This window comes from Eurosta solidaginis, chromosome 1, assembly GCF_040869045.1.
Source record: "Eurosta solidaginis isolate ZX-2024a chromosome 1, ASM4086904v1, whole genome shotgun sequence".
Classification (NCBI taxonomy): Eukaryota; Metazoa; Arthropoda; class Insecta; order Diptera; family Tephritidae; genus Eurosta; species Eurosta solidaginis.
The window spans coordinates 65,510,199-65,537,522 of NC_090319.1; the positions used below are offsets into that span (position 1 = coordinate 65,510,199).

Consider the following 27,324-nt stretch of genomic DNA (forward strand, 5'->3'; position numbering starts at 1 on the left):
TCATCTGACCCCCTATAATTTATACAGTCCAAATAAGAAACGAAGGCAGATCAGCTTTCAAAATGGCCGAACTTCGAACGGGGTGGTAATTTTCGTTTTCAGATCAACCTCTACAAAGATTGCTTTTTAACTTGATCGGTTCTTTGCAAGCTTGTACCGCCGAGCCATACGAGAACTAGCTTGAGGGATTCAAGGGGTTGTGTAGCGCAATATATAGCTTCTCCAACCCAATTGTCAACCTCACCTTCGAGCGGCGAATCTCGTTTCACTAACAGACGAGGCTCTGGCGACCCCAAGCTCCTCAGGGAACTTGGGGGTGGGGAGGGAGGGATGGCCTGAAGGTTTAATGTGGCCATATAAATCGTTCCCGAGATGGTCGGGCCAGCACCTTAATGGTGCTGTTACCGGAGCGTATCGGATCTGTATCCGACAAAGGACCATCACATCGATAACACTCCCCAAAGCCTTCGGGGAGTAACCTAATCGCTACAACAACAACAACAGAACTAGCTTGAATGTGCTTTTACAGAAAATATCTTTGAAAAAAATTTGAAAGTGCTAGTTTTCGTATTGCAGGTCAATACGTTCTTAACAAGTTAAAAGAAAAAAATTTATATTTTTTCTATTTTGCATTTGCTATATTTTCTTCCGCAATATCAAAAATGATAAGCAAAATTGTCAACTACACGCATTTATTATTCAAATTCATTCATACACGATTACACAATCAAAAAGAGAAAATATCGAACATTTCTTTAAAAAATGTATGTGTGTTGTTCTTCACCATGATTTCACAAAAATGCTTAGCTTACATACATGCATGCGCGCTTCATATGCTATGCTAAGCTATAAGTGCAGACAGGTTCTTTTTTCTTTATTATAAATTGTTATTTACAATTATTTAGAGGCAGCTTACTACTGCCTTTGGGTTTTTTTCTCAGCTCACTTATGAAATTAAAAACTATGTAGAAGAAATGTGAAATAAAAAAAAAAAAAAATTATTCAAATAAAATTTAATATAAAAAAACACAAATTAAAAATAAAATCATTCGAAATGTATATTTTAAAGTAAAAATCAAAATTTTTCAATTTCTTAGTTTTTGAGTGCTTTGTTCATAAAACTTTTTCGCGCAACTACACACATGTTAAGGATGTATAACTCAGTCTGTATAAGAGTTGTATATGTGTGTGTTTTTATTGTTGCCTTAATGAATGTACCATGTAAGTTTAACAGGTAATACGCCCGCGTACAGCTAACAATTAAGTTTAAAATGTTATTTATTGCAAATAATAATTTCCACTTTTGTGTATATTTTTTGTTGTTTTGATTTGTATGCATCATAATTTCATTCTTTCAATTAAAATTAAATGGTATATTTATCATAATTTGCTTTTTTTGCTTATTAAAAGTATAGAATTAAAAGTATTTTTTTATGATTAAATAAAAAAGCTGCTTACACTTTGTCATTTCACCTTTTTGCTGTGTTCCTTCTTAAATATTTTTACATTTTCAATGAACTGCGCGAAATATATCAATGAAAGCATTTACAATTTACTTGTTGTTTTTCTACAAATATAAATTTTGAAAAATTTTGGCGAATTACTTTTGGTTTTCTTCAACTTGTTTCTAACTTCTTCTATCACACTCAGTTTCAAATGAATTTCGAGCGAATCTCGAATTTTTAAAATTTTTTAAAAAGTGTTGATCATTTGCACTTAAATTGTATGTATGGATGTGTGAATTTAATACTTAAACAATAGTAATAAAATTATTAACAAAGAATAAATTATAACAAAAAAATACTTTGCATACAAAAATTGTTTGTATGCCTAAAAATTTAAATAAAAGATCACTAAATTGTTTTTGTCGCTTGAGGAGCGCATGTGTTATATTGCAAGTATGCCTGATTACGTTGAATACATTTTTTCCAATTCCATGTTTACAATTTTTCGAGTTCGAATTTTTTTTCGAACACATGTTGCAGTTTTTTTGCTGACAAATTTGTTTGCGCTTAAATTTAAGTTGTTTCTGGCTTGAACTTAAGCGTCAAGGTTCTATGACCTGGAAATTGTTTTTCGAACTTCATAGTTTTTTAAACTTAAATTTTTTAAGGCTGCACACTGGACCATTTTACGCACTCGAATTTCAAAGTTTTTCGAACCCAACAATTTTTTCAAACTTGAATTTCAAAGTTAGTCGTGCTGAATAACTTGGCCCGAGTTCAAACTTTAAACTTTCTATAATTTTTCGAAATCACACCCCGAAGTTTCTACAGCTAAAACATTTTTGACGCACTCAATATTACACAGTTTTCGACATCGTATTCGAAGCGTTTGTCCGATAAAAAAAAAAATGATAGAAATCTACTTCGCATCTACTAAGAAGTATACACAGAGCTCGAATAAGCTTTTCTAACTTAGATTTGAAATAAATACTGTCAAAAAAGTTGACGCAACAGAACATGCTACTCGCAACATATCCACAGTCCCCCAGCTCAAAATCTAGAAACTCTAATCGTCTATTTTTAGAGCAAGTAGCTATTAGCTCAATGCATCACTTATGAAACTAGGGTAAGTAAAATTACCTCGTAGTTCGAAAATGCCTCTGGCACTGTATAACAAATCAAACAAAGCCATTTTGAAAGATAACAGTATTGATTTCGAATACAAAAGGTTTGAACATTCCTCAGCTAAGAATGATGAATACAACTTGACAGTATACTCACATACGGAATATTACATATGAGAAGCGAAGCATGCAGCGTATTCAGTACGGCCAACGCTTCGCATTGAATATTGAGTAAATGGTATTTCACATTATAAATTTTCACTCTTTACATTTGTTTCAAATAATTAATATTCATATATTCAAATATGATGAAATGCCTGAATATTTACTATTTATTAGGAAATGGCTATTTTACGAAATAACAGCCAGAGAGCAAAAATTTAAAAGGAATTTAAATGTCAAGTTTTATTAATTTATTTGCAATTGTCTGTAAGTTTAAAATATATTTCGCTTTAGTTGGTTCATTGCATAACATTTAAAAAAAATAAAAAAATTTTAATTTTGAATTTCTTCGAAAATCTGTTTTCGAAAATTTCTAATTTTTTCGAAGTTTTATGTTTTTTCGAAATTATCAGCAGGCATGCAGCTATTGCTGCATTTAGTAGTTGTTATTTTAATTTAAGAAAATCTGTTTTCAAATTTTTCGAAATTTTAAGATATTTTTAAATTATCAAAATACATTCGGCTATTGCTGCTTTTAATAGTTGTTACTATAATTTGAGTTCTAAAGATAAATTGTATCTCGAAAATGCCAAGCGTTTAATACAAATCGTTGAATTAAACTTTCGGAAGTGGGGTGGTTAAACGTTTTTCAAAGAGTCTAAACAAACATATATATACATAAACATATTTTCGAAATTAAACGTTTTTCATTTATTTTCTCGACAACGGTGAAACTTTTTTTAATCATTTTTTAAAAAGTTACAGCAGCGGAAAATGAAAATCAGTCACTTTCGAAGATATGTTTAAATTATAGCTCTAAAACCAATTCTAATTGCGAACGGCTGAAATAACTCAAATTTTGAAAAACTGAAAATTGTTTTTTTTTTTTTTTTGTTGTTTCATCATTGTGAACTATAACCATAAGCTTTCCTGAAAACACGGATCTACGAAAAATACTGCGCCACTTAAGAAATGTTTACTAAAATGCGCAGTTAAGAAAGGAAATTTCAAGAATTGTTTCGCTTATATTTCTTGTTCTTAATAACCAGTAAACGCAATTCTTGCCTGAAACTTAAACTTTAGGCTTTCATTATTATGCATTTTGCTTTAATTTTAGTCTTTTACAGACGTCAAAATAGAAATTTAAAATAAGAACTAAAAAAATTTGAATGCGTCCTAATAGCTTTTTTTTTATTTAATACTAAATTTAAAAACCTCCAGCTTTTTGAAAATGTGTGAAAATAAGTGTTTTATGCTTTTCATTTTGCAATCGTTAGTAATATTTTTGTACTTTTTTTTAAATTTAATTTAAAATATTATTTTGTTTGTGACCACTAAAATTTTCGTTTTAAAATTTTTAAGAAAGAAAACTGTCAGAATAAAACGGTAAATCTTTAAGTTTTTGAAAAATGATTTGCGTCTTTAATTTGTTTTCAATTATTGTTGTACACAAAGATAACATTACAGTTTTACAGTTTACAGTTTTGACTTGATTGATATTGCAGTATTAATATTGTGTTGTTTTGGTTTTTTAAGTGTATAAACTACATATTGAATACATATATTTTTTGAAATTTTTTAGGTATAGTTTTCTTATTTTAGCTATATAAATCTTTTGCTTGCATATATTCTTAATATCTCATATTGTTTTACCAAAAAATAATTGAACAAAATATTATTTATTAAAAAATCAAAATACAAACATTTTGCGAACATAAAACAGAATTTGAATATTGATAGTTGGTTTTTTGTTTTCTTTTTTTTGCTGTTTTTATTATAAGTAATTAAAGTAAATCGATTTCCATTTTGTTTTTGTTTTTTTTTTTGTTTTTGTTTGCAAAACTTTAGTTTTCTTTAGAAATTTTTTGAATATTTTTATATTTTTTGTTTATTATAAGTTTTTTTTATTATATTTTTTTTTTGTTTGTTTGCTTGAGCGAACCTTTTCCCATCTGCTTTTCCCATCTCTGAAGCGTATACATGCTCAACTCAATCGCTTAACTATAAGATTTGATTTTCCTTAGCGCCTGCTGCCCGCATTCTGCTTTGCCGCGCTTTTTTCCAAATTATTTACTATAATTTCATATTTTGGTGAGCATATACCGCTCTTTCATTTCAATTGTGTTCTGATTTGTTAAGAGATACAAGCTCAAAATTATTTGTAAAAAATCTGAAACTGTATCTGAACGACAAGCCAGCACACAATTATACAACGAAAAAATGCGCTGGAACGGCATCAATCTTTTGTATGATGGTCCGCCACATTTATTTTTTTTGTTTTTTAATTTTTTCTTTTTAAAACTTTTTTTCGTTCGCATAATTTTATAAGATTTGAAATAGAATTAAACATCTTTCCCTTCAAATTTGCGCCCGCTCTTAATCCCTTTCGAATTGTTTTTTTTTCTTCTTTTTCTTTTTCTTACGCTTAACTTACGTACATACAAGCATACATATACAGTATTTTTAAAGATAAAGAAAAATCAAACAAATTCTAAATCTTTCGTTATTATGATGCATAGCAAAATATACACACATCGCAGTGGAGAGTTGGGTGTTATTGTTTAGATGACAAAAAAAATTAAATGTATGCTGTTCCAGTTGCTTACGTTGACGGTTTCGCTTTTTCATTTTTTTTTTTTTGTTTTTTTTTTTTTAACGAGAACGAAAGTTTTGTTGTTGTGTCATGCAGGATATGTCATTGTCGTTGACGTTTCACAACTTCAATTTTCTTTTACGTTTCATAATACAAAATTTGTTTCTACTTCTACACAATAACTTTTTATCTCTTTATAGCAAATTTTTTTGCTTTTCTCATTTTTCTTGCCTACTCCTCTATACTTTGACCGTCTTAACTGGCAAATAATTATCATCCTGCAGTTATTTGTTGAGTTTGTACGCAAAAATCTGATGTATTGACTGCACACTGCTGTTTTGCGTATGTTCTGTATTAACACTGTTCGAAAATTGGAATAATTGGAGATGTCGGCCAATCTTCCTCCTCCTCAGAGCTGATACTTTCGGTTCTGTAAAAGAAAAAGTAAGCAGTTTTAGATAATGTAAAGATAATTAAAATTTGAAATACAAAAATTTTTAAATATTTCAATGCAATATAAGAAAAATTATAGTTTCTGCTGATTTCGAAAAGATCTCATACACTATTTTTATTCATTACAGAATTCTTTTTTTTTTCAAAGGAAAACAAATTTTGCACATTATATGGGAGAACCCAGCTATTGACTTGACGTTAGGAAAAACTCAGCGAGTGCACATAAACCAAATCTGTGGAGCAAAATCAGAGACTTTTAAGAAAAGGGAAAAAGAGAAAAAGGGAATTTATATAGCCAAGGAAGACGAAAATTACAAGAAAAAGGAGAGGTAAAAGAAGCTGGAGGAGAAAGAGTAAAAAAAGATATTTCTGACGATGACGATGGTAATGATGATGCTCATTATGGTGGTGATAATTAAAAGGAAATGAAGAAAAAGTTCATTTATTGCAACAGTCACGGTTACGTACCGGGTGCGGTTACAATTAAAGTTGCGGTTTTGGTTAGTGCTCTGTTACATTAGTCAATAATATGACACTTAGCCAAAATTCAAACTCAACTCTTTTTTTTTTCGAGATTTGATTGCATGGAGGAGGACCTTCTTATATTTGAAAGTCCCAGTTCCAGGTTATTGTCCAATACATAAAATGATTAATTTCTGGATTAACTTTCCAAAGTATGTAAGTAATTTAGGCTCCACTAGTACACAATGGTAATACCAACTGGCCAGAACCATGTGTAGCAGCTTGCTATTTGTATTTAACTATGTGCTTTGTAAACTGGTTTTTTCATGGCACCACGCCAGGTTATATTCAAATTGTCTTAAGTTGTTAATTATCCATTTAATTATTGTAATTATTTTTCATATTCACTCTAGTCATGTGTACATGACAAAATTATTAATTATTAAAATTCAATATATGGCTTGTTGCCATGTTATTTCAGTATCCCGTTATGGGTAAAGTCCCGTTCGTATATAATTTTTATGGCGTCACGCTAGGTTCTCCATTAATTTATGTATGTATGTATAATATTAGGTTAGGTTTTTTCTTGGCACCACGCCATTTTTCCAATGTCACTGATTCGGGTACAAGTCCCGTTCGTATATAAAAACCTTTTGATTTGTATGGCATCACGCCAGGTTTTCCGTTAGTTTATATATGTATGTAAATTTTTTAGGTTAGTTTTTTAATTGGCACCACGCCATTTTTCCAATGTCACTGATTCCTATTAGGAGTGCATAAAACCGCCCTAACTCCAGGTCAGGGAGGCACTGCATCTCCTAACTTCGCCAAAACGCCCGAGGGACGCACCGAAGCCAACCTTGTGGACTCTTTAATTTTTCACTCAACGCAAAAAGCCCAAAAATTTACGTTGAGTAGAAGATGACCCGAACGACCGCTCGCTCGAAAAGACAAGACCGGAATGAAACTCAACTCCAAAGAATTTCGCGCTAAAACATTAGTTCGCCTTGAAATTTAAAGATTTTCCGAGCTGTACAATTTTTGGAACTCAACTTTAAAGTTTTTCGAACTTGAATGTTTTTGAGCTCAAACGTTAGAGTTTTTCAAGCTGCCACATATTTACGAACTCAAAATGCAAAGCTTTTCGAACTGCAACACTTTTCGCACTCCTATTTTAAATTTTTCGAACATAAAAATTGTATCTAACTCGAATTGCAAAGTTATTCGTGGTGGAATATTATTTATATTAATTTTTGTTCATCAAAAAAAAAAAAAAAAAAAAAAAACAGCGATTTGAACAAGTATTCGAATAGTTTGTCCAAAAAACAATGCATTGATAAATTTATTGCCGAGTGTTTGCGTATCGACTTAGAATGCTGAATTATCATTTTTAGCTCAGATTTCAAAGCTCTCTGCTCATCTTACTGCGGTGTGAACGGCAAAAAATCAACCTCAAATCAACTTGTGTAAAAATGTGATTACATAAAGGGTGTTAAGTTATGGTTATTCGTTGCTAGGATTGTGGGTACTATGTCGTATACGCTAGCGAGTTTGGTTACGGTTACGGCGCTATTATCAGTCTTATGGTTGCGGTTATGGTGACAGCTTCGCCGACTCTTACGGTTACGGTTACGGTAGCAAATGTAGTAGCGCTTACAGTTACGTTTATGTCAATCATAGCGGTCACGGCGACGCTTATTGTACCATTAACTGTTATAGGGGAGCTGATAATTATGGTCGCAGTTAATGCCCCGATTACGTCCATGTTAATGGTTACAGTCACGGTAACTATTATAGCTACAAATGCAGTGACGAACATGATTACAATTACAAAAAAGTTTATAGTTACGACCACGATTACTATTCTGGTTACATCTACGATCACGGTTACAATTACGGGTAAAGTCAAGGTTACCAGTTTAATTAAAATACCGACAGCAAATTAGAGCACATTTTTTATAGAGTGGTGACGGAGTTGTTAAGGAACTCATTCTATATGGAAAAATTATTGAAAGCCCAGTGGCAGCAATAGTTTTGTCGTCATTCCGGAATAATAAATAAAAGTAAAAATTTGTCAGTCGTTATTTCGAAGAATTTTTTATTATTCCATTTTTTGTTCAATGGATTGCATTCGTTGCATTGCAATACTGAAATAAGTGCATTGAACAGTCTTTTGCACGTCTGTGTTACAAAAACGATCTGGTGATACGAAGGGATTGAAATAGAAGACTTGAGTAAGAGTGACGCTTTTTCGTGTGAGACTGCCGATTATTTCTACACCATTTCCAGATGGATTTTAGAAAGGGTTAATTGGAAATAAGAATAATCAATTGGATTTTCGAAAGCATTGGTTGGATTTTCGAAAGCATTGGTTGGATTTTAGAATTGTTCACTCGACTTTCGAAAGCATCAATTGGCATTTAGAACTGTCAATCGGATTTTAGAGAACGTCATTTGGGTTTTAGAAAACATTCAAAAGTTCAAATTTACTCTTTCTGAAATCTAATTGACCTTTTCTAAAACGGCCATAACCGTCTAAACGGTTAAGCGCCAATTTAGTAAGTAATTTGAATACATATGAAGGAGTGCAGTTAAATGAACCCGTTTCGTTTTTTCAAAAACTCCATTTACGTTTTCTAAAATCCCACTAACAGTTCTTAAATCCAAATGACACTTTCAAAACTCCAACTGACAATTCTAAAATCCAATTGACGCTTTCCAGAATGCAATTGACAATTCTAAAATCTAACTGACGCTTTCGAAAATCCAACTGACTAATATAAAATCTAATTAAATTTTTCTAAAATACAGTTGACACTTTCTAAAATCCAACTTGAAGTGAAGTAAATTCTATTCAGTTATACACCAATAATATTGTAACATGAAAGTCCCTTTTTCGAAAGATCTAAAATTGGCCCTTTTCAATTAATCAATTTTGCTGCGACATATCCCTCCCTCAAATCGGATATTTCCTACGGTCTGTCATCACTGTTGAGAAAATCGATAGGTCTATCTATCCCTCAGTTTTCATATGGGGAGCGATTTTTTTATATGGATTTTAGTTACCTCTTGAGATGGACTTTTCTTATTGTGGCTATGCTCGGAACGCCCTGACGCGCTTTGGTCTGGGCCTGCTTATCAAGCTGCCTAAGTGCTCATATTTTAAGCTCACTTTACATTATTGGCAAGCACGAAAAAACCTCGAACTCTTGTATAATAGCAAAGCAAAATTTTCCTTTTATATAAAACACATATTTTGTTTGAGTTTAAAAAACAATGAACGCAAATTGTCAGTTGTTTTTTGATTACTTAAGAATTTACTTAGCGATCAAGAAATAAGATTGCTTTGTGGCCATATTCAGGTTATAAATTTTTTTTAATAATAAAAACAATGATAAATGATAAGAAGAAAGTTAATTAGAAGTGAAAATAAGCAAGTTGTATACACATACATACAATTTGGTTTGCTCGTGCCTCGTTTCAATGCAATGAACTTGAAAGCGATAAAAAATTTTGTGTTTTTTATTATTTTGAAATTTCAGACAATCTTCAGCAGCTTATAACTACATATATATAAATATACATATGTGCGTTCAATGATGTTCTAAGAATGTTTTATTCTTAACGGAAAAACGTTAAAAATATTTAAGTGGCTATACGTTCTGAAATAAAAAAACAATAAAAAAATTAAAAACAAAATTTTCAACATTAAAAAAAATTTAAAAGCAAATCAAATTTTGGCATTCATTGATAAAAAAAAAAATATACAAAAAAACGAGTCATGGCTGGGTTAATATCGGCTGATGATTAAAATAACCCCCTATCTGGACTGTCGTTTCAAAAACGCCCCCCACCTCAGAAAACTTTCAAAATTCCATTGAAGTACGCCCTATCTAATGATTTGTTTCAAAAACGCAGTTAGTTGGGGCGTTTATGAAAAAAATTCTAAAGTAGGCCGTTTTTGAAGCAAGTTCTGAAATAGTTTTTGTAAAATATTTTGAGATATGGCGTTTTCGCACTGACAGCCGAGATATGGTGGTGTTCCACTCTGGCGCCTGTATGATTGCAATTGTATAACAAAAAAGTCCCAGTAAGTGAATATAAACCAAATTAGAAAATTAGGTGAATTAGGATACCAAGGAAGAGATTAGCGTAAAGGGGGAGAAGAAAAGGAAGTAAATGGATGTAGGGTTATTTACTTGTTATAAATATACTTGTTATATTTTAAAATTTATTATTATTAGATTGTTTATTTTTATTTATTCATAATGCTAAACATATATATATATATATATATATATATATATATAATTTTTGATTTAAGCATCTATATGATTGATACGATTATCACTAGCTAATAGGATTTCAAGATTTTTTTGTTTCATCAAAACAGTTTTGTATGTGATCAAAACGATTATTGTATATTTTCAACTCCCGTAAAGTATTCAGACACCCAATTCTTGCGGCAGATCGGAAAGTTGATTGCATGACAAATTCAGCAAAGTAAGGCGTGTAAATAGAGACACAAATGCTGGTACTTTAGTTAGTTGATTCTTGGCAAACACCAAATCACTAGCACAGTCCTTGAGAAGTTGAAGCGATTCAGGTAATGTATCTTATCATGGATTGTTGATAGATATTGTATTGTAATAGTACAGATTTTAATTTTATAATTGTTTTATTTTTGTTCACTATTGTATTAAAAATTTAAAGATTCTTGTTCAAATAATTTAGTGATGTTGAAGCGAAAATTTTCCATATAAACTATTTTGTAAATAATAGTATTTATTTTAGTCAAAATTCTTTTAGATGTTTTTACACTATAAAAATGTTTACTTTATTTTAGAATATGTTTCTGTTAATCAAATTTCTATATAAAATAGTCTTTGAGTTTTAAACTAATCACTGCCTTAATGATCTGGCTTTTCTTTAATAACATTTCCGTATCATTGTGTAGGCACATGTATGTGATAATTATAGTCACATTAACATTTATAATTCACTAGTTCTGCATTTAACAACGTTGACTTAAATCCAAATTCGTTGTACAAGTATGCACGTTCAAATAATTTTAGGTCCGTTGGTAGGATCGCCAATATAGTTAAGATAATAACTATTTTTCTAAAATATTATTATTTTATTTGTTGAAAATCAATCTCGCAAAAATTATTTATTTTCACATTTTTAAAAATTCTAAAATATCTAACTTAAAAATTTTCATTTTGAAAGAACATTAAAAGTAAAGTAAAATTAAAATAATTTACAAAAATACAGTATATTTATTTTAAGTAGATAACCCTACATTTAGGTTAGGTTAGGTGAGGTGGTAGCTGCCCTGATAAGGATAGCTCACTTGGACAACACGAAGGTCCGTTGTGATACCACATACACCAAAAATAGCGGTGACTTAGATCTAGCTACTTAGAGAATCGTTGAGTAGCAACGATAAAGCTCCGAATGATACCGATCTCAACTTTGGATAAATCCTCGGGAGATCCAAGTGAGTCGCCGAAGTACTTTCGCTTAGTTCTGGCAAAAGCTGGGCAATCAAGCATAAAGCGATTTGGTGATTCCACTTCATTGTTCTCCATACAGCTGCAGCAGGATGGAGTTTCCAGTATATTGAGACGTACCGCATGCATACCCATCGGACAGTGCCCTATCAAAACCCCAATGACCATTGATAGGTGAGCCTTAGTGAATCCAACTATTTCAGCAGACCTCCTGCCATTCACTTTCTGCCAGAAAGATCTTGCTACCCTGCAAGACGTGGTGTCCACGCAACGTTTGCTGAGCTGACTCGAGGCCCAGCTATGGAGAAGCAATCCACAGTTGGCCAGCGGAATTCCGAAATCCCTACAGCCATCTTCATTCGGTTCAGTTGTACCGATGCGGGCTAAGAGATACGCTTGACAGTTACCCGGGATATCACTATGGCCCGGGACCCAGATAATCTTAATTGTAAAATAACTCGATGCAATCGCAAGCGAGGCCAGGCACTCCCAGATCACCCTCGATCGCACTCAAGGCCTTGATAGCCGCTTGGCTATCAGAGTAGATGTTAAATTCCCTAACCGTAATAGCACTGGATAGCATTCCATCCACCGCATCCTTAATCGCAGCAACTTCCGCTTGGAATACACTGCAGTGATCAGCCAACTTAAACTTGCGGCTTACATTTAGCTCTTGACAGAAGACCCCCCGCAATACCTTTCCGTCCAACTTCGACCCATCCGTGAATAAGTTAACCGGTCCCATGCCCCACATAATTCCTCTTCCCACTCCTCCATCGCGGGAAAGACTAGGGTGAAGGTTGCATAGGAAGCAGTCATCGGTATACAATAGTCCGTCCTGTCCGAGATAAAGTCGAAATTAGTAAGAAGGCTAGAGTGTCCGAAGTAAGAAAGCCCATAACCCATATCACGAAGCCTGACCAACGACCGGGCCGCGGCTGCCTTTCCCGCAATATCTACTGAATGTATGTTCAGCATGACATTCAGTGCCAAGGTAGGTGTTCTTCTCAGAGCGCCACTGATACCAATAAGCGCCGTCCGTTGCACTGACACTAACATTTTGGAGGTGCTCGCCGTGTCTAGTGCTTTCCACCAGACCAGCACCCCATAACCCTACATTTACTCCCGCTCAATATATTTGGTAATAAACCAAATATTTATTTTATTTTTAAAAATTTATTATACCTGTCATGAAAATGAAATGGTATATTAATTTCGTCACGAAACCGAAAAGTGTAAGTCCTTAAAGGAAAATAGATAGACCCACCATTAAGTATACCGAAATAATCAGGTTGAAGAGCTGAGTTGATTTAGCCATGTCCGTCTGTCCGTCTGTCCGTCTGTCTGTTTGTATGCAAACTAGTCCCTCAATTTTTGAGATATCTTGATAAAATTTGGTGAGCAGGTGTATTTGGGTGTCCGATTAGACATTTGTCGGAACCGACCGGATCGGACCACTATAGCATATATCCTCCATACAACCGATTTTTCAGAAAAAGAGGATTTTTGTAATATCTTACCCAATTTAACAGATTGAAGCTTCAAACTTCACCATATACTTTCGTATATTGCACATATTGTTGCCTGAAAAAATTTATGAGATCGGTCGTATATATAGTATATATCCCCCACAACCGATTGTTCAGATAAGGAACTTTTCGTAATTACTGCCCTATTTTAAGAGCTAGAGGCTTCAAATTTCAGCGAATGCTTACGTATATAGCATATATTATTGTCTGAAAAAATCATAAAGATCGGTGGTATATATAGTATATATATGGTGGTATATATAGTATATATATATAGTATATATATATATTTTTTCGCAAATTTTAGCCCCATTTTAACAGCTAGAAGCTTCAAATTTCACCGAATATTTACTTATATAGCATATATTGTTGTCTGAAAAAATCATAGAGATCGGTTGTATATATAGTATATATCTCATACAACCGATTGTTCAGATAAGAAACTTTTCGCAATTTCTACCCCATTTTAACAGCTATAAGCTTCAAATTTCACCGATTGGTTACGTATATAGCATATATTGTTATCTGAAAAAATCAGAGAGATCGGTTGTATATATAGTATATATCTCATACAACCGATTGTTCAGATAAGAAACTTTTCGCAATTTCTACCCCATTTTAACAGCTATAAGCTTCAAATTTCACCAACTGCTTACGTGTATAGGATATATTGATGTCTGAAAAAATCATTGAGATCGGTGGTATACATAGTATATATCTCATACAACCGATTGTTCAGATAAGAAACTTTGCGCAATTTCTGCCCCGTTTTAACAGTTAGAAGCTTCAAATTTCACAAAATGCTTTCGTATATAGCATATATTGTTGTCTGAAAAAATCATAGAGATCGGTGGTATATATATTATATACTTCATATAAACTGTCATATTGACCCCTTTTTTACGGCTAGAAGCTTCAAGATTCATCAAATTTCATCAAATAGTTACGTTTACGTCATATATTTTTGAAATACGTGATTCGTAGCCATAGTTTTTACATGCAGACCACAAAAAACGTGAAGCTTTGCATCCTCACACAGATTACCTACCTATTTTTATACCTTTCATGAAAATGAAATGGTATATTAATTTCGTCACTGTTGGTAGGAATTTGGAAGGGGATTTGTATACTTGCGTGAATGTCCGGTACAATAAAAGAAAAGCACTTCTTAGTTCAACGATTTAATGAGGACTAAAAGATAAAATTCATGTGTACATATAGTTAACTCATCAATATATGTAATATGTCTTATTCATTCTAATTATTAGAAATATGTTCTCAATAGGAAATATTGAACTTAAAACTCCAAGTTATTATTTCAACAGTCACGAAACCGAAAATTGTAAGTCCTTAAAGGAAAATAGATAGACCCACCATTAAGTATACCGAAATAATCAGGTTGAAGAGCTGAGTTGATTTAGCCATGTCCGTCTGTCCGTCTGTCTGTTTGTATGCAAACTAGTCCCTCAATTTTTGAGATATCTTGATAAAATTTGGTGAGCAGGTGTATTTGGGTGTCCGATTAGACATTTGTCGGAACCGACCGGATCGGACCACTATAGCATATATCCTCCATACAACCGATTTTTCAGAAAAAGAGGATTTTTGTAATATCTTACCCAATTTAACAGATTGAAGCTTCAAACTTCACCATATACTTTCGTATATTGCACATATTGTTGCCTGAAAAAATTTATGAGATCGGTCGTATATATAGTATATATCCCCCACAACCGATTGTTCAGATAAGGAACTTTTCGTAATTACTGCCCTATTTTAAGAGCTAGAGGCTTCAAGTTTCAGCGAATGCTTACGTATATAGTATGTATTGTTGTGTCAAAAAATCATAGAGATCGGTGATATATATAATATATATATGATGGTATATATAGTATATATATATAGTATATATATATAGTATATATATATAGTATATATATATTTTTTTACGATTTCGGCCCCATTTTAACAGCTAGAAGCTTCAAATTTCACCAACTGCTTACGTGTATAGCATATATTGATGTCTGAAAAAATCATTGAGATCGGTGGTATACATAGTATATATCTCATACAACCGATTGTTCAGATAAGAAACTTTGCGCAATTTCTGCCCCGTTTTAACAGTTAGAAGCTTCAAATTTCACAAAATGCTTTCGTATATAGCATATATTGTTGTCTGAAAAAATCATAGAGATCGGCGGTATATATATTATATACTTCATATAAAATGTCATTTTGACCCCTTTTTTACGGATAGAATCTTCAAAATTCATCAAATTTCATCAAATAGTTACGTTTACGTCATATATTTTTGAAATACGTGATTCGTAGCCATAGTTTTTACATGCAGACCACAAAAAACCTGAAACTTTGCATCCTCACACGAAGTACCTACCTGTTTTTATACTCAGTTGAGCAGAGCTCACAGAGTATATTAAGTTTGATTGGATAACGGTTGGTTGTACATATATAAAGGAATCGAGATAGATATAGACTTCCATATATCAAAACGGACCGTCCGTCCGTTAACACGATAACTTGAGTAAATTTTGAGGTATCTTGATGAAATTTGGTATGTAGGTTCCTGAGCACTCATCTCAGATCGCTATTTAAAATGAACGATATCGGACTATAACCACGCCCACTTTTTCGATATCGAAAATTTCGAAAAACCGAAAAAGTGCGATAATTCATTACAAAATACAGATAAAGCGACGAAACTTGGTGGATGGGTTGACGTTATGACGCAGAATAGAAAACTAGTAAGATTTTGGACAATGGGCGTGGCACCGCCCACTTTTACAAGAAGGTAATTTAAAAGTTTTGCAAGCTGTAATTTGGCAGTCGTTGAAGATATCATGATGGAATTTGGCAGGAACGTTACTACTATTACTATATATTTGCTAAATAAAAATTAGCAAAATTGGATTAAGAACACGCCCACTTTTTAAAAAAAAATTTTTTTTAATTCAAATTTTAACAAAAAATTTAATATCTTTACTGTATATAAGTAAATTAAGTCAAAATTCAACTCCAGTAATGATATGATGCAACAAAATACAAAAATAAAAGAAAATTTCAAAATGGGCGTGGCTCCGCCCATTTTCATTTAGTTTGTCTAGAATACTTTTATTGCCATAATTCGAACAAAAATTTACCAATCCTTCTCAAATTTGGTAGGAGCATAGATTCTATGACGTTAACTGTTCTCTATGAAAATGGGCGAAATCGGTGGAAGCCACACCCAGTTTTTATACACAGTCCACCGTCTGTCCTTCCGCTCGGCCGTTAACACAATAACTTGAGCAAAATCCGATATATCTTTACTAAACTAAGCCCACTTACTTATATGAACTCCCTTTATCTTGGTATAAAAAATTGCCGAAATCCGACCATAACCACGCCCACTTTATCGATATCGAAAATTACGAAAAATGAAAAAAATGCCATAATTCTATACCAAATACGAAAAAAGGGATGAAACATGGTAACTGGATTGGTTTATTGACGCAAAATATAACTTTGGAAAAAACTTTGTAAAATGGGTGTGACACCTACCATATTAAGTAGAAGAAAATGAAAAAGTTCTACAAGGCGAAATCAACAGCCCTTGGAATCTTGGCAGGATACTGTTAGTGGTATTGCATATATAAATAAATTTGCAGTACCCGACAGATGATTTTCTGGATCACCTGGTCCACATTTTGGTCGATACCGCGAGAACGCCTTCACATATACATCTAAGGGCCACTCGCTTTTAAAACCCTCATTAATACCTTTAATTTGATATCCATATCGTACAAACACATACTAAAGTCACCCCTGTCCCACCCTAATGGCGATATCTCGAAAAGGCGTCCACCTATAGACCTAATGCCCACTCCCTCTTAAAATGCTCAGTAACACCTTTCGTTTGATACCCATATCGTACAAACATTCTAGAGTCACCCCGGGCCCACCCTAATGGCGATATCTCGAAAAGACGTCCACCTATAGACCTAATGCCTACTCCCTCTTAAAATGCTCAGTAACACCTTTCGTTTGATACCCATATCGTACAAACATTCTAGAGTCACACCTGGCCCACCCTAATGGCGATATCGCGAAAAGGCGTCCACCTATAGACCTAATTCGCACTCCCTCTTAAAATGCTGAGTAACACCTTTCGTTTGATACCCATATCGTACAAACATTATAGAGTCACCCTTGGTCCACCTTTATGGCGATATCTCCCTTTTAAAACACTCATTACCACCTTTCATTTGATACCCATATCGTACAAACACATTCTAGAGTCACCCTGGCCCACCCTAATGGCGATGTCTCGAAAAGGCGTCCACCTATAGACCTAATGCCCACTCCCTCTTAAAATGCTCAGTAACACCTTTCGTTTGATACCCATATCGTACAAACATTCTAGAGTCACCCCTGGCCCACCCTAATGGCGATATCTCGAAAGGGCGTCCACCTATAGACCTAATGACCACTCCCTCTTAAAATGCTCAGTAACACCTTTCATTTGATACCCATATCGTACAAACTCATTCTAGAGTCACCCTTGGGCCACCCTAATGGCGATATCTCGAAAAGGCGTCCACCTATAGACCTAATGCCCACTCCCGTTTAAAATGCTCAGTAACACCTTTCGTTTGATACCCATATCGTACAAACATTCTAGAGTCACCCCTGGCCCACCCTAATGGCGATATCTCGAAAGGGCGTCCACCTATAGACCTAGTGCCCACTCCCTCTTAAAATGCTCAGTAATACCTTTCGTTTGATGCCCATATCGTACAAACACATTCTAGAGTCACCCCTGGCCCACCCTAATGACGATATCTCGAAACGGCGTCCATCTATAGACCTCATGCCCACTCCCTCTTAAAATGCTCAGTAACACCTTTCGTTTGATACCCATATCGTACAAACATTCTAGAGTCACCCTTGGTCCACCTTTATGGCGATATCTCGAAAAGGCGTTCACCTATAGAACTAAGGATTACTCCCTTTTAAAATACTTATTGCCATCTTTCATTTGATACCCATATCATACAAACACATTCTAGAGTCACCCCTGGCCCACCCTAAAGGCGTCCACCTATAGACCTAATGCCCACTCCCTCTTAAAATGCTCAGTAACACTTCGTTTGATACCCATATCGTACAAACATTCTAGAGTCACCCCAGGCCCACCCTAATGGCGATATCTCGAAAAGGCGTCCACCTATATTCCTAATTCCCACTCCCTCTTAAAATGCTCAGTAACACCTTTCGTTTGATACCCATATCGTACAAACATTCTAGAGTCACCCTTGGTCCACCTTTATGGCGATATCTCGAAAAGGCGTCCACCTATAGACCTAATGCCCACTCCCTCTTAAAATGCTCAGTAACACCTTTCGTTTGATACCCATATCGTACAAACATTCTAGAGTCACCCCTGGCCCACCCTAATGGCGATATCTCGAGAGGGCGTCCTCCTATAGACCTAGTGCCCACTCCCTCTTAAAATGCTCAGTAACACCTTTCGTTTGATGCCCATATCGTACAAACACATTCTAGAGTCACCCCTGGCCCACCCTAATGACGATATCTCGAAAAGGCGTCCACTTATAGACCTCATGCCCACTCCCTCTTAAAATGCTCAGTAACACCTTTCGATTGATACCCATATCGTACAAACATTCTAGAGTCACCCTTGGTCCACCTTTATGGCGATATCTCGAAAAGGCGTCCACCTATAGAACTAAGGATTACTCCCTTTTAAAATACTCATTACCATCTTTCATTTGATACCCATATCATACAAACACATTCTAGAGTCACCCCTGGCCCACCCTAATGGCGACATTTCGAAAAGGCGTCCACCTATAGACCTAATGCCCACTCCCTCTTAAAATGCTCAGTAACACTTTTCGTTTGATACCCATATTGTACAAACGCATTTTAGAGTCACCCCTGGCCCACCCTAATGGCGATATCTCGAAAAGACGTCCACCTATAGACCTAATGCCCACTCCCTCTTAAAATGCTCAGTAACACCTTTCATTTGATTCCCATATCGTACAAACACATTTTAGAGACACCCCTGGTCCACCTTTATGGCGATATTTCGAAACGGCGTGCACCTATGGAACTAAGGATCACTCCTTTTCAAAATACTCATTAACAGCTTTCATTTGATACCCATATCGTACAAACATATTCTAGAGTCACCCCTGGTCCACCTTTATGGCGATTTCTCGAAAAGGCGTTCACCTATAGAACTAAAGCCCATTCCCTTTTAAAATACTCATTACCACCTTTCATTTGATACCCATATCGTACAAACACATTCTAGAGTCACCCCTGGTCCACCTTAATGGGGACATCTCGAAAAGGCGTCCACCGATAGACCTAAGGCCCACTCCCTCTTAAAATGCTCAGTAACACCTTTCATTTGATACCCATATCGTACAAACAAATTCTAGAGTCAGCCCTGGTCCACCTTTATGGCGATATCCCTAAATGGCGTCCATCCATAGAACTATGGCCTACTCTCTCTTAAAATACTCTTTAATACCTTTCATTTGATACACATGTCATACAACCACATTCCAGGGTTACCCCAGGTTCATTTTCCTTATTTGGTCTCCATAGCTCTCAACTGAGTATGTAATGTTCGGTTGCACCCGAACTTAGTCTTCCTTACTTGTTTATTTTATATTTATCTTAAAAATCGTTAAGGTATGTAGATCTGTTCACTATATATTTCTTATCTTATACATCCGATTATTCGGAGATTACGAACAGGATAAGATTATTGTTCAGCCCCATTCATGAAAGGTATGAAGTCTTCGGCACAGCCGAAGACAGTCCCGTTCTTACTAGTTTTTGTTTATTTTTGAGTTTAAACATTTTAATACTAATTAGATTTTTCTTATTTGAAGTTATTCAAAAATTTTTAAGTTAACACGAAAACTCAATTAAGAATTATTTTAAAAATTAAAGTAAAGAGTACAAAGTAGTTAACACTATAATGGATATGGAAGAATTCTGTCTTTTTCTTCATAACACGAAGAAGATCATAGAGGCAATCATAAAAGCAATGAAGTCATCACCGATCATACTGAATGCAGAACTCAAACATGTTGAGCAATAAGTTTGTTTAACAAGAATGATTTACATGAAAATTTCACTTTGAAAATTTTATGATTCCTGTGAATCAAAAAAAAAAAAAATATATATATATATATATTGTTGCGATGTGTAATTTATGACTTTCGCGGTTTGTTTTCTTTTTTTTGGCACGCTCTCAAAAGTTTGTCTTTACCACTGCCTATCAATGAGCAAAAAATAACAATATTTATCGGTGAGATAATGTTTTGAAAAATAACATTTTGACTAACAACAAACAACTTGTCAACATGTACATCGCACTCATACATCTATGTATTTACGTACATACATATCTACATATTTTTAACTAAATCAGAAACGAACGGATGTTTTTGCACATATGTATGTACATAGCGCACACCTAGATCAATAGAGAGATAACTTAAAAACCTAAAATTTTGAAGTTAAGCATACCTCTCGGTTTCTCGATTCAATACCTACGGAACTAATCAGCCTGAAAAGGCATTGTAAAAAATAAAAATAGCATTGGCGCATACCCTTTTTCGCCTTTTCTGATGTTTTAAATTTTTTGGGTGGATCGCTGTTTGAATGTATGTAGGTGTGCGATATAAACACTTTGGCTGATATACTTAAGCACATCAGTAAATATTTACCAAACAATTTTCTAAACTTGATGTACGTCATAAATACATACGTATGTATTCATGTGAGTATATATATATGAATTTTTTACTGGCCAGATTTATGCATAAGTACATATGTACGTACAAACGTGAACACTAAAATAGCAGCAAAACTAATCAACAAATTTTCTCTTTTTAATAAAAAAACTTTAAAGAATTGTATCACTAAAAAGTGCGAAAAGTTTTTGAGTATATCGAAAAATGAAATCTTAGGAAACTCGAATCTTAGTTAGAAAAAATTTAAACCCTTTGTATGGAAATAAATTTAAAGCACCACCAATTTAGTGACACTTAAAACTTTTACTTTGGTTGATCAAAATGAAGTCGACTGCAAAACTGCATACTCAAAAAGTTTCGTAAATTTCTAACTCAAAATTTTAAAATATTTATGGATATACCGGGTTCGATAGCTATAGGCCGATAAAAACAAAAGCAATTGTTATTTATGGAGATTTTTAAAGAATTTCGAAGAATTTTCGAACTTTATTGGAAACGTATTCGGAATTTGTAAACATAGCTTTTATTATACAATTATTCAATTTAGTTTCTTAAGTTGATTTTAATTAACAAAAACAAAAAAAGAGGTGAAAAGAACTAATACAATCTGCTGATATTTTTTGGTATTCGCAGGTGTGTTTGTTTGTAGTACTTGTGTCTAAATTTTTACCTCTGAAAACTCGAAAGCTACATCAAAAGCAAATACAAAAAACTTTTTCAAATATTTTATTCTTTAAATAATTTTCATAAAATAATGAAAAAGCCCAAAGGAATTTTACAATAAAAACTGTGTTAAACAATTTAGAAAAGAAATTCAAAACGAAAATTCGATGTTTTTTAAATCAGAGAGTTAATGAAGTAATTAGTCAGGTTTTCTACATTAGAGCGTTTATTAATCTCTCGTGCAAACTAAAAAATGTTAGTTACTTAATTGTAAAAATTTATTCAGCTTTGCTTAGCTCGGATAAGGATTTTATTTGGAATGTAACGAACGACAAAAATATTTAATTATTTAATATGCAAAATTTGACTTCTGCAGCATTTGCAGCAAAAGATATAAAAGGTTTTAGATAAATAAGCACATGTTTGGTTAGGCGCAATATTTAGGAATAATAACAAGAGCATAAGCTCTTAGTAGGAAAACAATTTGGGTTTCTTTCAAAAATGTATGTACATATGTGTATGTATATATGTATGGTGTTCGAAAGTAAAAGCGTCATCACTTTTCAAAAACTAGACGACTAACAAAGAAAGCAAAAAAGTCAACAACTTGTTTTTAACACTAAATTTCAGAGTTTTTCATAATTTCTTCGAAAAACCCCGTTCTAGGAATTTTAGTTGAAAAAAAAAACACCTAAAGTATATTGAATTTCTTTTAGAGAAATAACGACTGGGAATTGGCCAAAATAATTTTTTTTCAGTGATCCATCCATAAGCAACAAGTGATTTGGTTTTTTTTTTTTTTTCGATCCACAAAATGGTTGAACCTTTGGTAAAACAGAACAGTTTTCAGCCCTATAACAAGCCTACTTTTTCTAAATTTAATCACAATATATCGGCGTTAAATGGGTTTGATGGTGAATGAGGACAAAACGAAGTACCTGCTGTCATCGAGCAAAGAGTCAGCGCATATCCGCCTTGGCAACCACGCTACTGTTGGCAGCCATAATTTCGAAATAGTAAAAGACTTCGTTTATTTGGGAAACAGCATCAACACCAGCAACATCAGCTCTGAAATACAGCGAAGAATCACTCTTGCCAATAAATGCTACTTTGAACTAGGTAGGCAATTGAAAAGTATAGTTCTCTCTTGGCAAACGAAAATCATACTCTACAAGTCACTTATCGTACCCGTCCTGCTATACGGGGCAGAAGTGTGGACCATGACAACAGCAGATAAAGCGGCTCTGGGAGTTTTCGAGAGAAAAGTTCTTCGAAAGATGGCGAAGTACCGAAGAAGATTTAACGACGAGCTTTATGCACACATCAACATAGTCCAGCAAATTAAAACGCAGCGGCTGTGCTGGCTAGGCCATGTTATGCGTATGAAAGATGGCGCTCCGGCCAAGAAAGTGTTTCTATCGGAACCCGCCTATTGAAGCAGAGGTAGAGGGCGGCCCCCACTTCGTTGGAAGGACCAGGTGGAAAACGATTTAAACTCCTTGGTGTGACCAATTGGCGCCGGTTGGCATAGAGAAGGAGCCACTGGCGCGCCTTTTTGGACGGCCATAACCGTTTAAACGGTTAAGCGCCAATTAAGTAAGTATATCGGCGTGTCATACAAACACTAACACTTTAAAATTTTTTTGCATAGGACATTTTTTCTAAAAAAAATGTTAAATGTTAATTTTCGTATCGTACGTCGATATACATTTTTTGTTTGCATTCAAACTCACCTAGAACGGCATCCATCATCCATAATATTCACTTGACCCTCATCGATGGTGGGTAGATCGGTAGAAAAACGATTAGTTGGACGTAAAACTTTCATAGTACGACTCGATAATTTCCAAACTAAACGTTGCTTATACGGTTGCTTATTTTGACCATTGTAATGAGATAAAATGTCAGCAACAATGGTAAAGCCACAACTGAATACACGATCGGGAATCTAACGAAACAAAGAAACGTATTTAGTAACAATTCCATTGTCCTCCAATCTCACTAAATAACTTACCCGCAAATATTGTTGCAAAAAGAGTATATACTCGAACACGGGTTTCAATTCAGGTCGTTCACGTTTGTATGATGCCTTAATATGGAAATCCATATGTAGGCAAATCAATATTAATGCCAAAGTGGATGGTGTTACAACAGTTGTTTTTACATCACATAGCAAATTTTCCAAACGATTTTCTAAATCTTCCAATTTGATCATACGCAAAAAGAATTCATAGAATTCGTCGCACACCTCCTTGGCTAAATTGCGGAAGAGAGCATAGAAGACGCGCAAAATGTTAACGGCTGTGACTGGTTTGGTACCCATTTGGACACCCAATTTATTGGCAATAACACCAGCCATACGCTCCAAATCACCGGCTGTGCAACCGCACTGAAGGAAGAAAAATAAAAGTTTAGCTTAGTAAAGTAAGTTAATTTGGGCTACAGTTTAATGTACGAATAGTTTTCATATATTATACAAAGTTGATATAACAAAATTTTCGAAAACGAATAAATATCGAAGAAATCTAATCAAATATAAAGAATTTATGTTTTCAATTCAATTCTATATTACTACACAAACTACTTATTCTTTCTATAATTCATATGAAACTCTCTTCGTGCTACTTAATTCGCTTTGACTTACCTGTGAAATAGTTACTAACTCCTCCGCAGGTATTGGTTTTAATCCCAACTGCTTGATAGCCAAATGAAATGAAGCAACACTCATGCAGGCCATATGCTTCGGCTTCACAGCCATATGATCCAGAAAGCGATCGACAAAGCTCATTGCTGAAAATAATACATCGGAGGGCAGCTCATACCACATTTTAAGGCAACGTAAAACATACGCGGAGCCATCACGTCCACCGGCTGTCACTTCACGCTGCAAGGAGTAAAAGGAAAAAAGGAAAAAAATTAGAAAATTGTGGGATAAGTTTTCCTAATCGATATACCCATAAGTTTCTTTGGCTAGATCGATAATGCTTAGTAAGTATTTAGGTCATATAGATCGAGTTCTAAGCTGTTTTAGAAAAGTGAATAGAGTCAACCATCCTCCTTCTACAGGGAGGATCATTTGGGGTATTCTGGGAACATTTCGGCGTAATTTCTAGATTATTGGGATTATCGGAACTATGTAGGAATAATTTCGGGAGAGTCTCTATATAATTTCGGGACATTTTCGAAATTGATTTAGTAATCTTTTCTAGCTTATTTCGAAGCTATATTTGGATCATATTGGATCGTGGATCGTTTCAGGACGATATACGAATATTTTAAAGGCTAGAGATAAATTCGGGACTTTCTTTATTCTGAGACTATTTTAGGATAATTTCTGAATCATTTTGGGTTATTTCGGAAACATTTCTTATTTTAGATTTATTTCTGGATAATTTCAGGCAGTACTGTTCATTTCAAAAGTATTTCGTAATTTTTTTAGGGCCGATTTAGGATATACATATTTTGAAACTACCTCGGGGTTACCGGAACTATGTCGGAATAATTTCGGAACTGTCTCCGTACAATTTCCAAAGTGTTTTCAGAATCGTTTTAGCTTATTTAGGGATTTTTTGGGACTATCTCCGGATAATTTGAGTGCTTTTTGAGGATAACATCACGACTTTCTAACGATCAGTTAGAGACTATTTCACGATAATTTCGAAATGGCTACTTCGGAATCATTTCCGTAGTATTTGGAGGTTATTTGCAGAATTATTTCGGTATAATTGCACGACTGAGTCTGCTTCGTTTCGAATATATTTCAAAACCATGTGGATGATTCCGTAACTAATTCGTGATCATTTTTGAATTTGTTCTGGGAAAATTTCGGAGCCCTTTTATTTTTTTGTTCGGGTTTATTTCAGCAATATTTCGGTGTCCTTTTGAGATTGTTATGAGAAACATTTCAGGACAAATTCAGGAATTTTCTCAGGAATAGCGAAACTGTTTTCAAAACAGTTTCTATGCTATTTCGGGATCTTTACGGTTTCATCTTTGGTTAATTTCGGTACTGTCGCAAGATTTTCGAGATAATTTCAGGACTATTTCGGGATTGTTTTTGAATTCAGTCTCAAGCCATCTGGGTAATGTTTTCAGAATCTCCGTATAATTGTTTTCCGAATCAATACGGTATAGTTCGGGACTAACTCCGAGTCATGTTGGCTTTAGTTTTAAACCTTTTGCAGTTTTACTTTGGGTTTGATTTCGTAGTTAAAAAAAAGCATAACGGATTTGCCGTATTTTTGAAAAGTACTTTTTTTAAACATTCAAAGAGTATCGGAAAAAGGGTGGTTTAGAAATAAAGTGATTATTTCAAACGACCAACCAAATACTTATTCTACCATCGCAATAAACTTACCTTGGATTCTCTCGGCAACAGCAATACAGTATGATATTTATCCTGCAATACATTATACTCATTCAACATGCGATACAATTCGTCCGACGATAAGCAAATCAACTCATCCTCTCTCGACTTGGTTTCAGTGGTGCTGCTGGCATCGGTATTATTATTGTTGTTGTTAATGTTTTTGTTTTTATTCATCTTAGCGTTCATATTCAATGGCTGGTTCATCATGTTAGCAGGTGTTTGTTGTTGTTTTAATTGTTGTTGCTCTAGCTCATATTTTTGATAATCCAAGCCAGCAGCACCCGGTGTTCCATACCGGCCCTCGTCAGACATATTCCACTCATCCACATCTAAATCCTCATCCAAAGCATGCATTGCTGCATTAACGCTTTCATTCGCTTCAACTGCTGCTGCCGCTGACACTGTAGCCGTCAACGCTACCGCACCACCACCGCCATCAACATCACCATTCATCATGCCATGCGATGGTAATCCCGATTCGGTAGCTCAAGCTGACAACTCTTCGTAATGACATTGTTGTTGTTGTTGATGATATTGAGATGAATTATGCAAATGATATTCTGCTTCTTCTTCATCCTCTCGCAAGAGATTAACATTATTAATATTAATGTTATCCATATTATTGTTGTTGATGGAGCGGCGGTGATGATGAATATTAATGTTGGTGATATTGTTAGTGGCGGGCATCAATCCAGTTGTTGGCGAAACCGACGACGACATCGATGACCGCTGCTGCATCAACTGCTGCTGCACGTCAAAACCGTTAACAAACTTGCCGTTGCTGCACTCACTAGCCAAAATCAAATTGTTGTTATTGTTGATGGCGTTGGAGTTGATGTTAGCGTTGTGATTTCCGACAAATTGGCAATACAACTGTTGTTGTTGCAATTGTTGTTGTTGGTATTGGTGGTATTGCTCTTCTTGTTGTAGAGTATTTGACGACTAATTGGCGGCAGCAGAGTAGCGTACAGGGACAGACATTGTGAGGGCTGGCCTAGTAGCTAAAGTTTTTATGATAGAGATCGAAATTTTAAGTTAGAAACAAATTTCTTTTCCTTTTTTACGCTTTACTTTCTACTTTATGTAAAATTACAAGACTCAATAGTTTTTTTTACGTATCCTTCGTTTTTTATTTTAACAGTTTTTTGGTAATAGGCCAATGAAAAAATTTGTTTGATTTTATTTTCAGCCAAATTAGGAGAATTTGTTATG

At 34.4% G+C, this 27,324-nt stretch overlaps 2 pseudogenes; both read right to left on the minus strand.

The window, feature by feature from the left end:
• Positions 1–670: 670 nt before the first annotated feature.
• On the minus strand, positions 671–27,113 carry LOC137234176 (cyclin G-like; annotated as a pseudogene).
• LOC137234026 (serine proteinase stubble-like) overlaps positions 26,986–27,324 on the minus strand; it is a 159,603-nt pseudogene continuing 159,264 nt past the window's right edge.